Source organism: Peromyscus eremicus, chromosome 14 (genome assembly GCF_949786415.1).
Source record: "Peromyscus eremicus chromosome 14, PerEre_H2_v1, whole genome shotgun sequence".
Lineage (NCBI taxonomy): Eukaryota > Metazoa > Chordata > Mammalia > Rodentia > Cricetidae > Peromyscus > Peromyscus eremicus.
The window spans coordinates 37790040-37805332 of record NC_081430.1 but is presented as its reverse complement, the minus strand read 5'-3'; the positions used below and the strand labels follow the sequence as shown (position 1 = coordinate 37805332).

The 15293-nt window shown below is 42.2% G+C and overlaps 1 protein-coding gene across 9 annotated transcripts in view; it reads right to left on the bottom strand.

Annotated features, from left to right (window-relative positions):
* Nrxn3 (neurexin 3) overlaps positions 1 to 15293 on the bottom strand; it is a 1488381-nt gene that overhangs the window by 1439674 nt on the left and 33414 nt on the right. The window lies entirely within an intron of this gene.

The following is a 15293-nucleotide window of genomic DNA, read 5'->3' as shown; positions in this document are numbered from 1 at the left end:
GTAGCAAGAAGAACTGGATGTTTAATGGAACCCTGCAGTGGATCTTTTTGTGAAGGGAAGAATCCTTTTAAAATGCAAATAACCTACCACCTGTGTTTTTTAAATTTCAAAGACATACTTATCGGGTTTTATTAGGCTACCTACATAGTTGTAGCATTATCTCTCAAGTAAAAGGTTCATCCTCTTCCTCTTCTAAAAACCTCAAGTAGAAGTATCAAGCCAGGAATGCAGCTTTAGGATCCTAATGTCAAACTTTGGCATTGAAGAGAATAAAGCAAAATAGACATGAACACCAGGAAACAGGTCTTAGGAAGGGAGGAGGCCATAATGTAGGGCTTTTAATTAATTTTTTTAATTTTTTAATTAGAAGGATTTTACTTTTTTCTTAGGAGTTGCATATTAGTATCTTTTTTTGTACAAACCTATCTTCAAAGCTTACAGAATTTAGTTGCCAATAATTCCGGAGTACTCTGTTCTATTCTAGAATTCTTTTTCTTTCCTTTCTACCTCAAAACACTATTTGCCATTTAAAATCTCAGCAATAATTCAAGAAAAACGGGTCATGAGTTGGGGGAGGCACATGCTAAGGGTTGGAGAGAAGGGAGAAAGAGAAGAAATGATATAGTCGTATGTTAATTTAAAAAAATAGCAAATAAAAAATTTCAGCTCTTTAACTGCTAATGAAAGTATCAACAACCAACAGACCAAGCTATGCAAATATTACTATACGCAAAGCCTGGAATGAGGAGTAGGAATACAAGTAAGTAAAACACAGTATCCTTGGCCTCTGGGAATTCTAGCAAAGGAAGGAGTCTGTGTGTTTATATTCACAGGCGCACACAGATGGCTCGGTACTGGTGTGTGACCGTTTAGAAGAGGACATTTAATAAGTGGCTCCAGAGCCAGATTAGAACCTCACCTCCGCTACTTTATATCTTGTAACTTTAAGAAAATAGCTGAATGTTTCTGAACTTTGATTTTTTTTTCCTATGTAGAAAATACGGATATAATAATGATCACTTCATACATTGCTTTGAGGTTTAAATATACTCATACAAGTCAATGCCAGTGGTTCTCAACTTTCCTAATGCTTCCATCCTTTAATACAGTTCCTCATGTTGTGGTTACCCCCAACCATAAAATTATTTCATTGCTACTTCATAACTGCAATTTTGCTACTGTCATGAATTGTAATGTAAATATATGATACGCAGGATATCTGATATATAACCCCCAGAGGAGTTGCAACCTACAGGCTGAGAACCACTGGCCTAGGCCTACATATGATAAGAGCTGTGTAAGGGCTGCTGTTATGCATACCATGCTATGAAAATATATGGACACAAAGAGAAACATTTTTCTATTTGATGTCTGACATTCAGTATATGTTTGACAGTTGAATGAAAAATGAATAGGTAGTATCTAATAGTTAAGTACCAAATTATGAATCCATGCAAGAAGAAGCAGGAACTGATGAGGGGATATTGCATATTCAGAGAAAGTTCTTGCAAGACAGGGAGATTTGAAATATGACTTCAAAAATGGCTCAAGGACTGAGGGCATGGCTCATTTTTACCTCAACCTTGCAAGCATGAAGACCTGAGTTACAGCCTTAGAACCCACATGAAAATGTCAGACATGCTGGTTCATACTTATAATCCCAGCACCGGAGAGGCAGAGACAAAAGGATCCCTGAAGTTCCCTAGCCAGCCAGTCTAGCCTAATCTGTCAGCTTCAGGCCAATGACAGACACTATCTCCAAGGAAGCAGACAGCTGAGGTTTCCCTCTGCCCACCTCCTCAACACACATACCTGCACACACATATGCATACATACACATACATTAAAAAAATGGTTTAAGATTTGGAGAAAGAGTTAGCATTATGGGCTAACTCCATCACCTCCCAAGACCACCCTGTTCTGCTTTTCAGAAATAAGGGCATTTCTGAGCACATGACAGGCATGAAATAATACACTATATGGAAAAAGGAATAGACACATATAATTAGCTTATATAAAAAATAGGTAATCCTAATAATCTAAACATGGAAGCAGTAAGCTTCAAAACTAAGGAAAATGGCCTTGATCTTCCAGCTGATGGGAGACACTGAAGGTTCATGGACAGGAAAATGACCTGGAGAAAGCAATGTTGGGGAAGACTATTTTTGCAATAGCAGGGATGAAATGAATTAAGGGAGTGAGACAAAAGAAGAAAGATCAGTCAGAGACAAAGGACCCAGTGATTATCAAGTAGCAGAAAGGAAAAGGGAGAGAGAGGATTTAGCAGGCTTTGATGATAAATAAGATGCTTTAAGGAGGGGCAGATAAGAGATGGGGAAATGGAGAAACAACAGAAGAAATAGAGAAAGTGAAATGAGGTGGGGAAATATATTTAGAGTGGAGGGATATAATGGGTTCTGTATCAGACATGATGAAGTTAGAGAGAAAGAATTTTCAAGCAAAAATGCCCAGCAGGCATTTACCACTATAATAAAATGGTCTGAGAGGGGATCCAGTTGAATATAAGGACTTAAAACACTCTCTTCATGGCACAGGAGATAAGTGAAGGAAGCCTGAAGGAAAAGGGAGATAGCTCTGTCTTAAAAGATGGAAGGTTGCTGAGGTAGTTTTCTATATATTCAACATTAAAATATTCTAATTGTATTTTTAAAAATAGAACTATATGGTTTCCAACAAAAATTATAAAAAGTAATCCTCAAAATTTCTTAACAGAGAAGCACATAATTAGCACAAAAAGAAGTAGTAGCCACACTGGATATAGGTTATATATGTGGTTGATGGGGGAATGGGTTAAAATGAAGATGGGCTTTCTGGTCAACCTCAAAGGACAGTCAAAATGCATGCTAACATCAGTTACCTCCATGATGACACAGCCAGCCTCAGAGCTAGCTTGCTGGCTTTGGTTGAAATATGGCATTTATTCTGGATCTGGCATTCCAAGGCTGTCATAAAGACATGGGCTGAGTCACAGGCCCATGGGAATAAAGGGAATTATAACTTTTAAAAATGACCCTATCTTAGATAGGATTTTGGATTTGAGCAGATATTAAATTATGACTCAAAATTCAGCTCAGGAAGAACTCACATAAGGTAGGTATGGAGCAGGAGATGTGATTAAGTGACCCTCTGATAGGCAAGACATTAAGAGTTGCCAATTCAACATAGAATTCTTAGGAAACTACACTACCTTTTAAAAATATTTACAATAATAATAGAAGGAAAGAATTAAAGTGTCTTCTATCTATCTGAACCCTAACAAAGTGCTACTCTAACTGGATCTAGGAACATGCTGGACCCCAACAAGGTATCTCATACAAAATGACTCCCTCTTGTTTTGCTTTAAATACTATTTGTGTCTGTATATCTGTGGCACACAGGTTCCTGGAGTATATACTAAAACAAAAGAAAAAAATCATCAATTGATAAGACATGTAAAATTGAAGTTGCCTTAGAACAGACTGTAAATCATATGTAAAGTATATGCAAAATATACATATGGCTACCTAAACTATGTTATACCCTTCAGAAAACCCCCTGTGGAGATAGCTCATTTTGCCACTCAGGAAAAATGGAAATAGCTATGAAATCTAATGGCCATGAAGAAGCCTGTCATGAGAATGACTAATACAGAGAATAGAAACCATTTGTTAAAACAGGCATGAGGAGGATACTATGTTCAGGAACCAGGCCAGAAGTTGAAGATCTCCGTTATTTAAACTAACATCATCTCTGTCTCAAACCAGGATCACCCCATCTACCTGAGAGGACTTTCAATTCGTTCATCCTTCCTTCCTTCCTTTTTTCCTTCCTTCCTTCACCTTGGCTGGGCAATTGGGAAAGTATTTCAAAACAGGATAGAGGGAGAGCAAAGAGTCAGGAAGGAAAAAACAATATCTTTTCCAAGATTTTTAATTCAAGTGAAAATTTCTCATTAACCATCCCTTCTTTTTTTTTCTATACCAAAGGAGCGAGATTAAACATTACTAATTGCTACAAGCACCAACATTGAATCCTTACAAAGCCACAGAGATTTTTTTTAATTACACAAAACCAGAAAGTAATGAAACATTCACCTGGTAGTTCCAGAACTAAGGAGACAGGGAAGATGGAAAGGTTAACAAAAAGCGTGGCTGCAATGATCTAGACTCTAGGGTAAGGTGACTGGGAATCTGGGAGAGTAGAAGAAAAAAAAATATCTCATGCTGGGATTTGCATTTTAAAGAGGGAAGTAGATTAGTATATATATATATATATATATATTTCTATTCTCTCCATTTTTGGTGTTTGTGGTAGGTATACTTGTGTGCACATCTGCACACGTGGGGTCTGAGGCTGATGTCAGGAAGCATCTTCAGTCACTGTTCTACTTTATTCAATGAAGCAGTGTCTCTCAGTCAAAGCCAGAGCTCACCATTATTGCTAGTCTTGCCAGCCAGCTTGTTCTGGGGATGCCCTGTCTCCACTTTCAGAGGCTGGAATTACAGGTGTTGTCACAATATCCACCAGCATATATGTGGATTCTGGTGTTCTGAAGATCTGAACTCTGATCCTCATGCTTGAGGAGTAAATGCTTAACCATTGCTAAGCAGCCACAATATGTATTTCCATCTAAACATGAGATTCTTCCTTTCTGGGGCCATTTCTTGGGAGTTATTAATCAATCTCCCTCTTGATAATGCAAATCTGGACACGAGACATGTTCAAACTCAGCCTTTGATATAATTGTGTGAGAAGATCACCAGGACAGACAGACTGAAGATCTCCCCAGAAAGACAGGAGCATGTTATGTAGGGCCTCTGGGATAAAGGAAGGAGGAGGTATGTAGGCTGAAGTCTGCCACTATGATGAGACAAAGGCACATTGAGTGCCAAGAGTGCTTCAAGGGAAGAGGAAGAAAGGCTCCACTTAAGTCCACAGTTGCCTCCGACTAGTTCTTCTCTGGGAAATTCCTGACTTTCACTACAGACAGTAGTCTCCTTTTCTACCAGGAGTTAACTCCCACCTGACAGCCCAGCCCAGGGCTGACCCATAGTATGCTCAATGACTTAAATGCAAACATTCATAATTCACCATCCAGATGTTGTGATGACCTACAGCTCAGATGAATAGCTAATTTACCAGCTACTAGAAAGGGGATCTTAAAGGATAGGAAGAAACAAATAAATGAAATTTAATTTTAAGGGCTAGGCTTGATCGTGTATGCTCACAGTCATAGAACTCATGGGGCTGAGGAAGAAAGATCATAAATTTGAGACCAGCTTGGGCTATATGTGTCTCAAAAATATTAAGGGGCAAATATAAATTCTGACACGTAAGCACAAACCCATATCCCCAACACTCCAGAAACTAAAAAGTTCAAGTCTCCCCTCTCCTCAGCACTGACTATTGGCAAGGTTTATGGTCAGAGGATGGGATCATATGTTAGGAAGGGAATGAGCCAGGTAGGTTATGAGGAGCCCAAAGTCGTGGTAAACACAGAATGGCTGAAGGGACTTTCATATTCACTCAGATATTAGAAAGCTAGGTAAAGATATGAGCACTGCTGTCAATCATGTTAAAAGTTGCACAAGCAATATGAAGAGGCATCCAACATGAACAGAAGGTAGAACAAGGAGGTAGCTCCATGAGCTAGAAATGCAACAGAAGAGAATCCATGTGATGCTCTAAGCGTTAGCTACCCCAAATCCCTGTAACACTAAGATTCATTGACCACAAAGAAACCAAGCAACATAGTATATGGAATCAGATGAAAACATTGACATTTGTCAAGGAGAGCCTCCAGCTGAGCTATACAAGCTTCCAGATGGTTACATAACAGCCATCCTAGGCTAATACTTGAGAAATCCCATCTTTCTCACAAGTTTGGCAAAGTACTATAGATCAGTTGAACAGATAGTCTAGCAATGATGGTGGTGGTGGGGGTGATGGTGGTGGTGATGGTGGTGATGGTGGTGGTGGTGATGGTGGTAATGGTGGTGGTGGTGGTGGTGGTGGTGGTGGTTTCCAGAAACACAGCAGATAAGGGGTCCTGGTGCTAGTTCTTTAAACAGGGACCCACTAGACATTTGCCTCTGAGTTTTGTCTTTCTATGATGCCACTATGTTTAATCCTCATCATCCAGCCCTTTGTAGGGCAGTAGCTGAATCAGATGATCATTGTTTGCCTGTGGGCCAACCTTGTTCTGATAGCATGGTGACTAGATGGGACAGAAAGTGCTGCTTCCAATCATGACTATGAGTCACTGACAGTTTCGGCATGGCATAATCACAGGGTCAAAGACCTTTACAGCATTCTCCTGATCTATTCCTTCTGTTAGAGGCCAGAAGTGGCAAGATTTCCTCATGAATGAATGCCAGCAATGGCAAAGAGACAAAAGCAGCCCTGCTTTTCTCTCTAAGGGTTAAAGGATCAACAAGAATGACTTTTAGAACAGACTCGTCCTACAACAGAGAAACTCCTTGATCTCCCTGTCACGAACTTCTCTGAAATCACTTCTCATTCACGAATAACATAAGACCAAGAAAGAGCAGCTGATGTTCCCAATGAAAGAGCTGCATCCAAACAGATCGTGGTATGCCAGATTTAACAGAATCAAAGGGTGGCCCCATGCTAAGTGAAACAGACCAACTGTGCAAGTCCAGGAAGGGGAGCGAAATGACTTAGAAGTGCACACAAAAATAGTGCGGTTTTTCATTGACTTCCAGTTCTGTTTAACACTGGAGTCAATAGAAAGGAAAGCTAAAGTGTTTGGTGCCGCCCTGAATGGGTGTAGAATCTAGAACAAGGGGAAGGGAGATGTCTGTAATGAATTGATCCCAGTCGTGTCCATAGTACTATATGCTTCTTCAGAATAGGTATAGAAAAGGGAAAAAAAAGGTCATTTTTCAGGGAACAATGACCTAGATGAAAGAATAAAACCCTTAGATGAGAATGGCCAAAGAAACTGGAGATGTTTTAGTCCTTAGTAAAGAAGCTCCTCAAAGACAAAAGCCTTGACTTCAAACACTTGGAGTGTAATTAGATCTGTTCCATGGGTCTCCAAGGGCTGGAAGCCACACAGGTGTGGAATGCTGTAGCAAGTGGGGATAAGAAGGAGCTCTCAAATATTCTGCCCTGCTGGAACAGAATGAAAAGACCAAGGGATCAATGAGCTGTGCATTGCCAAATGGGTTCAAAGTAAGTCTGAATAAAATTTTACACAAAGGATTTAAAACTTTGCTCCAGAGTCTTAGTGACCCATTGGGTCCCTTCTATCCAAAACAAACTGATTCTAACAAGATTGTGTGGCAGGCAGTGGGCATGTATCACAGAGAAGTCTCTATCCCCAAAGAATGCAATATTCCCTACAGGAGCCCATGGGGGCCCAGGGGGAAAGGGGAAGCTGGCTAAATTGTAAGGATGGTAGCTATACCTCCTGATGTCCTAAATGCTATTGGAGGAACACAAAGGGGGAGGGCACTCATTGGCTCTTTCTACCGCCCTCCTTCCTCTAACATCCATGTGCTTGTAAGCTTAAGAGTGAAGCTCCACACCCCTCATCATCCACATGACTTTCTTCCAAGCAGCAGTTCTCTACCTTTGGCCTTATCAGACTCACCTGGGAGAACTCTTTCTGTAATGAGGCTGGCTCTCCTTTATTAACTCTCCAGGCCATCTTGGTGCTTTGCAAACTTCTGCTCTCTGTAATCCGAAGTGTAACTCAAGTCCCAGCTCTAACTCAAATCCTGAGGTGTGGGGCAAGTTAACTTTTTTATGCCTCTTTCTAAATTGTCTACCTCTCACCTGTAAAACATGCCCCCAGGAACACTGTGACGATCACATGCAGCAACATGCAAAAAAGCACACGGCACAGTTCAAAGCCCATAGTAAGGGCTTGAAAACCTATAATGTCTGTCACCGTTTAGAAGACTGATCTATTCAGGGCACCTCTCTGACCCCTCCCCTATCTCACCAACATTTTGATTGACTGATGGATGGATTTGAGACATCTTACTACACAGCTCAGACTGGCCTTGAACTGGCAATGAATGTTCTTGCCGCAGCCCCCGCCCCCCAGCACTCTGAATTATATGTGTGCACTACCTAGCCAGGACTAACATCATTTCTCTAATAAGCTGGCAGCACGAGTGGACCCCTGCCCACTGTATCCTCAGATTCTTCCATTTGTGCTCACAGTCAGCAAAGCTGCTCCACAAGGGAACTCACTGTCCTGGACTCTGGGCTACATTCCATCTCCCACCCCTCCTGAGGCCTGGCCCAGCAATCTGGCCAGCACAGCCTATGTCCTTATGAGACCTCCATAGCTGGTCTAAAGCCTGATGAGGTCTCCACAAACAGGCTGTGTGACTTAGCTGGGTGAGGTGGATGTTCTATAGCCTCATTTCTCCTGAGAATAACTGTTCTATGCTATTCTCATCAATGGTGTTCTGAGTAGCACAAATCTCTGCATGGGTTTTCCCATATACCCCAGGATGCTTGGGACTCATTGTCCTTTACTACCAAATGCCTCTGGTGCCTCTCGTCATTGAAGTAACAAAGAAGCATCCCCACGCGTATCTGATGAGCTCAGACCACGGTAAGCTATAGGATATTTCTCTAATTCTCATCTTGTCCTCCAGAAATGATAAAATGAAATGTGACTAAAACCATCATCCAGTGGGTGTGGTGGTGTGGTGTGCCTTTTTAATCTCCCTCCCTTTCCTCTTCTTTCTCTTCCATTTTTTCCTTCCTTTCTTTTTTCTTTCCTCCCTTTGACAGAGTCTTGATATAGGGTATAGTCTGACCTCAGACTGATTATGTAGGCCAGGCTAGCTATGATCTCATGATCCTCCTGCCTCAACCTCCTTAGGTTTGGGGTTACAGGCATGTTCCACAACTACCAGCATGGATCTTCCTTTCTAAGGCAATAAAGGAAAAGATTTTAAAAGTCCTCAGAAAGAAAGCATCAAACCATGATTTTAAGATAGCCAAAGAGGAAGGCAGTCTTAGTACCTTACTCGTCACATACAGCTATGAGAGCCAAGAGAGTCTTCCAAGGCCTGTACTAGGCAACTGATTAGAAATTAAGCAGTGTTGGCCCATCCAAGGGCCCCCTTCCAATCCAATTACACATAGCAGAGGTGGATTTCTCTGTAACCTGGATCTCCCACCAAGCTGGGTCTAAGAAGAGCATTGAATAAAAAATGATTCAATTACCACCTGTCTTATGGTGACTCCCTATAAAAAGCCAACTTCCATAAAATCATGGGGCGACACTGTGGGCTGAGTTGTGCACATTCTCCATCCACTCAGGAAGCATTTATAGTGTGTCTGCCAAGTACTGGAACCCTTCTAAGCTAGGAACACATGGTGATAAGCAGGGGTGAACTTAGTGGCATGTATGCTTTGATGGAATTCCCTTTAAGATGTTTCCAGGACCATAGAGATCAGAGCTTATAATGTGTTCTGCCAACTTTGAATGTACTGTCAGCGGTGGCTTAACGAACTTGAGTCAGTTGTCCATAGGTAACATACACCTAGTAACAGCATCTACCTTATGGGGGTGTCTAAAAAATGAAATAATATATGCAAAACTTAGCATTTCGGTGCTTGGCTCAAAATACAAGCTCAATAAATGCCAAGCGTTTTTCCTAGTGAGGTAATAAGAGAAAAATCAAGTGGAACTATTATCCAAAAGAATAGAAAAGAAGAGACAAAATATGCTCCCGGTAGTGCTGAAGACGTGAACTGTTAGTCTTAGTGATAGGAAGACATTCTTTCAGTTCCACAGTATCGCAATCAGATGATCTGGTCATAAGCACTCACAATGGACAGAGCTTGAAAGCTTCGCTGACTCAAATCCTTCACATTAAAGGGAAGAAACCTGCTAGCCTGGAAGGCTACACTCTTAGCCAAGTGTACACAAATCCTGGATAAAGCAGGAATTGTGCAGAGGGAACTTTAGACGTGATTTAATCTTGGAGTCTACCATATCTCTTTCTGACTTCAAGAAAGGGCATAGTGTCTTGGAGCCTAGGGTTCTTCTGTAAAGTGGTGGAGGCCTGACACATGAGTCCCCTTGTCCCCTCTTACTGTGATCCTAAGGCATTCTTGATGGCCATACACAGGGTGTAAAGACACCTCTAGACTAGATGCATGACCCAAAAGAGAGGGGTGTAGCAGGGGGTGGGGCATATGGTATATGTGTGGAGAGGGTGTACATCAGACACAGGGAGCATATCTCTGGACATTAACAAGACAATGGAAAAGACGACGTTTACTTGAGTTTGGGTTTTTTAGCCTTTGTAAATGTTCATCTATGAAACAGAAACTTTTATTACAAAGATCAAACAAGACTTAGTATAGCGGCTGCTGCACATTGCTTACTATGTATCCATGTTCTAAAGAGTACATGTGGAGCTCTGTCTTTAAAGTAGCCCCGCGAGCTAAACGTCCTCATTCTCCCCATTTTACAGACACAGAAAGTAGGACCCACAAAGGTAAAGTAATGTGAACAGGTCAGATTGCTTTAGTAGAATCAAGGGGTCAGCCCCAGCATCTGGCTCAGAGTCTTGGACTTTATGTAACCCAGGGTAGCCAAGCCTTTCCTTAAAGGGCCAGATGGTATATTAGGTTTCCTCAGTTCATGCTTTGTAGCTCACAAGCAACCCAGACAGTAGGAGGGGAGTGAGCAGAGCTGTGCTCAGATAAAAACTTTATGAACAGTAAAAGCCAAACTTCACAAAGTTTGTGTGTTGCCAATTATTCTTTTGGTTGTCCTTCACCACTGAGACATGTCAAGGTCCCTCCTTGACATTTGCCAAACTTACTCCAGCCCATGATGTCTCCCCTGCAGTACCTAAGCTGCTGTTCGAGAACACACCTGAAAAGTGGTCCACAGAGATCACTTGGTGGTGGATGGATGCTCATTCTTCCCCATCCCTAATCTCCTCTATCCTGCTCCTCCTATGAACAAAATCAAGCAGGTGGTCCACGCAGCGTGCAGCATGAGAGGTAAGGACCGAGGCTTCAGCAAGGTAGACCACAACTTCCTCAGTGCAGACAACCCCAGTGCTCCCAAAGGGAAGAGAGACTGGAAATCCAAGGCCAGTGTTTGTCAAAGGTTAATTCATTGGCACTTGGGGCCTTTGATAAAATGATGGTTCTGCCTTAACATGTCTAGGTGGGCCCTGAGCATCTGCTTTTATACTGAGCTCTTAAAAATGCCCGTCCTGCTGGTCTTGCTGCCACACATGGGCCTTCCGCAGCATCCCCTTAGTGGCCTCGGGCCTGAGTCACACATGTTAGATGCTGTCTCCTGACCACAGGTTCACATCAGCATGCCTCGCCTGGACTGAGCGACTCCCTGGAGACAAGACAATGCTTGGGACAGATAACTAGGTCCCCTGGCTGACATACACTGAAGTTGAAAGGCAATGAGGGGCAGAGGTCAAGGGTCGGCAGACAACGGAAGCCACAAGCTCCACTATTAGTTCTTTTGGAAGCAGGAGACTAGGCTTCTGAGGGGCCCCTGCAGACAACAGCCCCTCCTTCTGCGCTTGCCTGAGTCCTGATGGACAGAGCAAGAGGCCTATTTCCTCACTGGGCCTGTGAGTAACTAGGGCACATCCACAAGGTCACAGTTATTCATTTAAATTCCAACTCTAATCAGCAGACAGAGCCTGAGAAATTATCCGTTCTGAGGGGAGAGGCTGACAGGGAGCATCATAAACAGCCCTTAGGCAGGAGTGAGGGATGCCAAGAGAGGAGTGTAGAAAGGAGGGCTCTTTCCACTACTATCCCCTCTCTTTACATTCCAAGTGCTTCTTCCCTATCTTAGCAGAGAGTTCTGGAACATTCAGAAGCGGGGAGAAGGTTGAGGGAAGAGCAGGGATGGCACTGCCTACCGACAAGCTATCCAAGGAGACCAGTGATAAATCCCAGTGAGCAAAAGTGGATGAGAAGACCTGACAGGGTCCCTTCCAGAAACTACAAGGGGTATATATCTTTGGAGAGATCCCTTCCCTTTTGGGGGCTTCAATTTTCCTTAGCTATAATGTCTGTGCTCCTTGAGCAATACACCCTCAAGCTCTACTGTGTCTAGGACCCTATAGAGTCAGATTGCCCCTATGTTTATGGTCACTCCTTCTGTCCAATAACCACTGAGTAGGTTCTATGTGCTATGTAGGTTCTATGTGCTATGTACTATGCATGGATACAGTAGTACAGACACAAGTAAGAGATGATGCTGGCCCACAGGACCACTATGAAAGTGTGGGCTTTAGAAGAACAAGAGCATAGACTCTGGTGGCATCTGAATTTTAAGGTTCTGGTCTAGTCACTGCCAGGAGGTGACCATCGGCCTATTACTGGAGCTCCCCGAGGCTTCTCATTTGCAGTGCACACAGTAATGCACACAGTAATGCCTACCCAGAGGAGTTAACATAAAGATGCAGGAGACGGCTCAGTCATCTTCCCAAGATCTGCAGGTGGTACTAGAAATGCTTGCTGTTGCTTTTATTGTCCTGAATCCCTTTGCCCAGCCTAGGATGAGGAGCTTTGAACTTACCCCACATTGCAGTCCAGTGGAACTTTGCTGCTCTTTTGACCCAGGTATCCAGGACTTACTGTCAATGGTCCCCAGCCTGTTTCTGGAATTCTGGGAAAGGTTTTGCACACGAGTCCTATCTCAAACTACATTTTACAGTAGGATTATTTCTAACCAATGTGCTCAGCATGTAAAATACACCAATTAATCAATCATTCCTTTTATAGTCTTCTAGCGGCCTCTGGGTAAACCGTTACATTAGCTCATAAAATACCCAATATGTCTTCCTAGGGGGAAGAAAAAAAGAATCAGAGAGCCCTTAAAGGCTTTGGGTGTCAGAGCCACCAGATTGCCTGGCCAGGAGCTGAGAGAGGGTGGAAGGCTACCCACTAACCTCCAGCAGACCTGGCCTGCACAGTCCAGCTCCTGCCACATCCATGGCCACAACTGAAGGATCTAAACCAAAGGTTTTCCTCAAGCTTAGAAACCACAACAAAATAAAGGAGCCAGAGGAGTGACGGGATTGGCAATCATCCCTAGACACTTCAAGGGCAAAGTGAAGGTCATAAAATTTAAACTTAGGCTAGAATCCCCTCCTGGCCCTGCTATTCAATAACTGGGTGAGTATAGCATATCACTTAACCTCACTGGACCCCCACTTAATCGGCAATAAAATGGGGCTCAGGCCACATACCTCAGAAGGTTATTAAGAAAATAAAATGAGATAATGGTCATTAAATAGAGATGTGTCAGGGAAGGAGAGCATTAACAGTTGCTATTATCTAAAGAAGGGGCAGCCATAGGCCTCCACCCCTTTGAAGAGATCGAGGAAGGCCTCCGGTCCCCTCTATCATTCTCTTCCACACAGGACCAATACGGTGACCTTGTGAGAATCAGAAAAAGGGTTCCCCCACGGACACAGGCTGGAGGAGAGAAATGCAGGCTGAGATTCAACCCCATTCATTCCTCATCAGGACGACTATGGACCACCTTTGGAAACATCTGTACCATCAGTCAGCTTGCGAACAAGACCTGAGGTGTTGATCTCAGTCCCTTACTTCCTTGGATTAAATAGCCTGCTACCAGAGAGGCTTCCTCTGTCCACTCTCTATAAATTAGTGATTTCTGCTTTACAATATTCCACTTTCTCCATACCATTTAGCAGTCACCACATGCTACAATACATATTAATACATGCATGTACTGTGTATACATGCATCTATGCACCTATACAGATGTATGTGCATCCATGTACCTGCCCCCATTTAGAATAAAAACACATGAAACCAGTGATTGTCTTCTGTTTGGTTTATCATTTTCATCCCCACTACCTGATAATACATATTTGTTGAGTGAAGGATTAAACTAAAACCACTTTAAATAAAAAGAATGGATCTAATGTTATGTACGTATGTATGTGTTCATGTGCACGCAAGTGCATGTCCACATGTGTGCATGTGTATGGGGGCCAGAAGACATGTTTGGGTGTCATTCTTCGAGATGTCCTTTTATTTATTTATTTATTTATTTATTTTAATATAGGGAATCTTACTGGCCTGGAACCAACCAAGAAATCGAGGCTGATGAGCTCAGAAGGCCCAGGGAGCTGCAGTCTGAACCTCTCCAGTGCTAAGGTCACCAAGTACATCTCTGCACCAAGATTTTTTAAAAACAATATTGGTTCTGGGATTATAACTCAGGTCCTCATGTTTGCACAACAAGCAGTTGTGAGTTGTGAGTAAGCAGCGACTCCGACTTCAGCCCCAGTGGTATCTTTGTGGGAAGTGTTGTCCATGCCGTGTTTCAAATAGAGATGAAGGATAGGCAGAAAAATACAACAACAAAAGCCTCCTCTGTATTCGACGAGAATAACTATATTGTGCTCTTACAATGTGTAATTCCATCTATAACAATGATCAGAAGGACCCTACCAAAGTATGTGTGATTATTTTAGGTATTCAAAACCAAGAGAGGACATACTCATTTGGAGAAAGAGATGACAGTAAAGGAAAGGTCACATGACCTCTAAGCAAAAACAAACAAGTGGGCAACCATACCATTAGGAAATACTTATAAGATCTTCAGTCACTTGGAAGTTTCAGTGATGATCCCAGCACATAACATTAAAGTGTGAATTGGCCTTAGAATTCAGTTACTACTATTGAGGAGTTCTATGACCTTTGGCAAGACTACTTAACCTGTCAGACCCTAAATTTCACATACTCTGAATGGTATTTAACAGTACTTATCTTATATTTGTTCTCTAAGGATAAAATACAAAAAGGACTAAGTAAGTGAACATGAAGGTATTGAAAAGGCTCTCCCTTCCTGTCTGTAACTGTTCTTCTTAACTCAAAGTTCTAGCTAGTTTAGAATAGCTGTTAAAATATTCTAAATCACCTCACATTTCATACCTATGAATGCTTAGGTCCTCTATTATGGTCTTATATATTCACATATATGTATATGCACACACACACACACAAACACACACACACACACACACACACACACACACACACGGCTTAAAAGTAGGACTCTGGGTGAGCATGCACTTTCAATAGAAGTGTACAATTATCTTGAAGATGGGCCTTCTATGTTTCTAATCACAAAATCCAATCAAATCTTCTTTTTTATTTATAGTGAACATGTATTACTTGCATAACTGGTTAATAAATAGAGTATTATCGATGTCATTGTAGAAAATAGCAATTTCTTAGAAGAAAGAAACCTTCCTTTACCCATA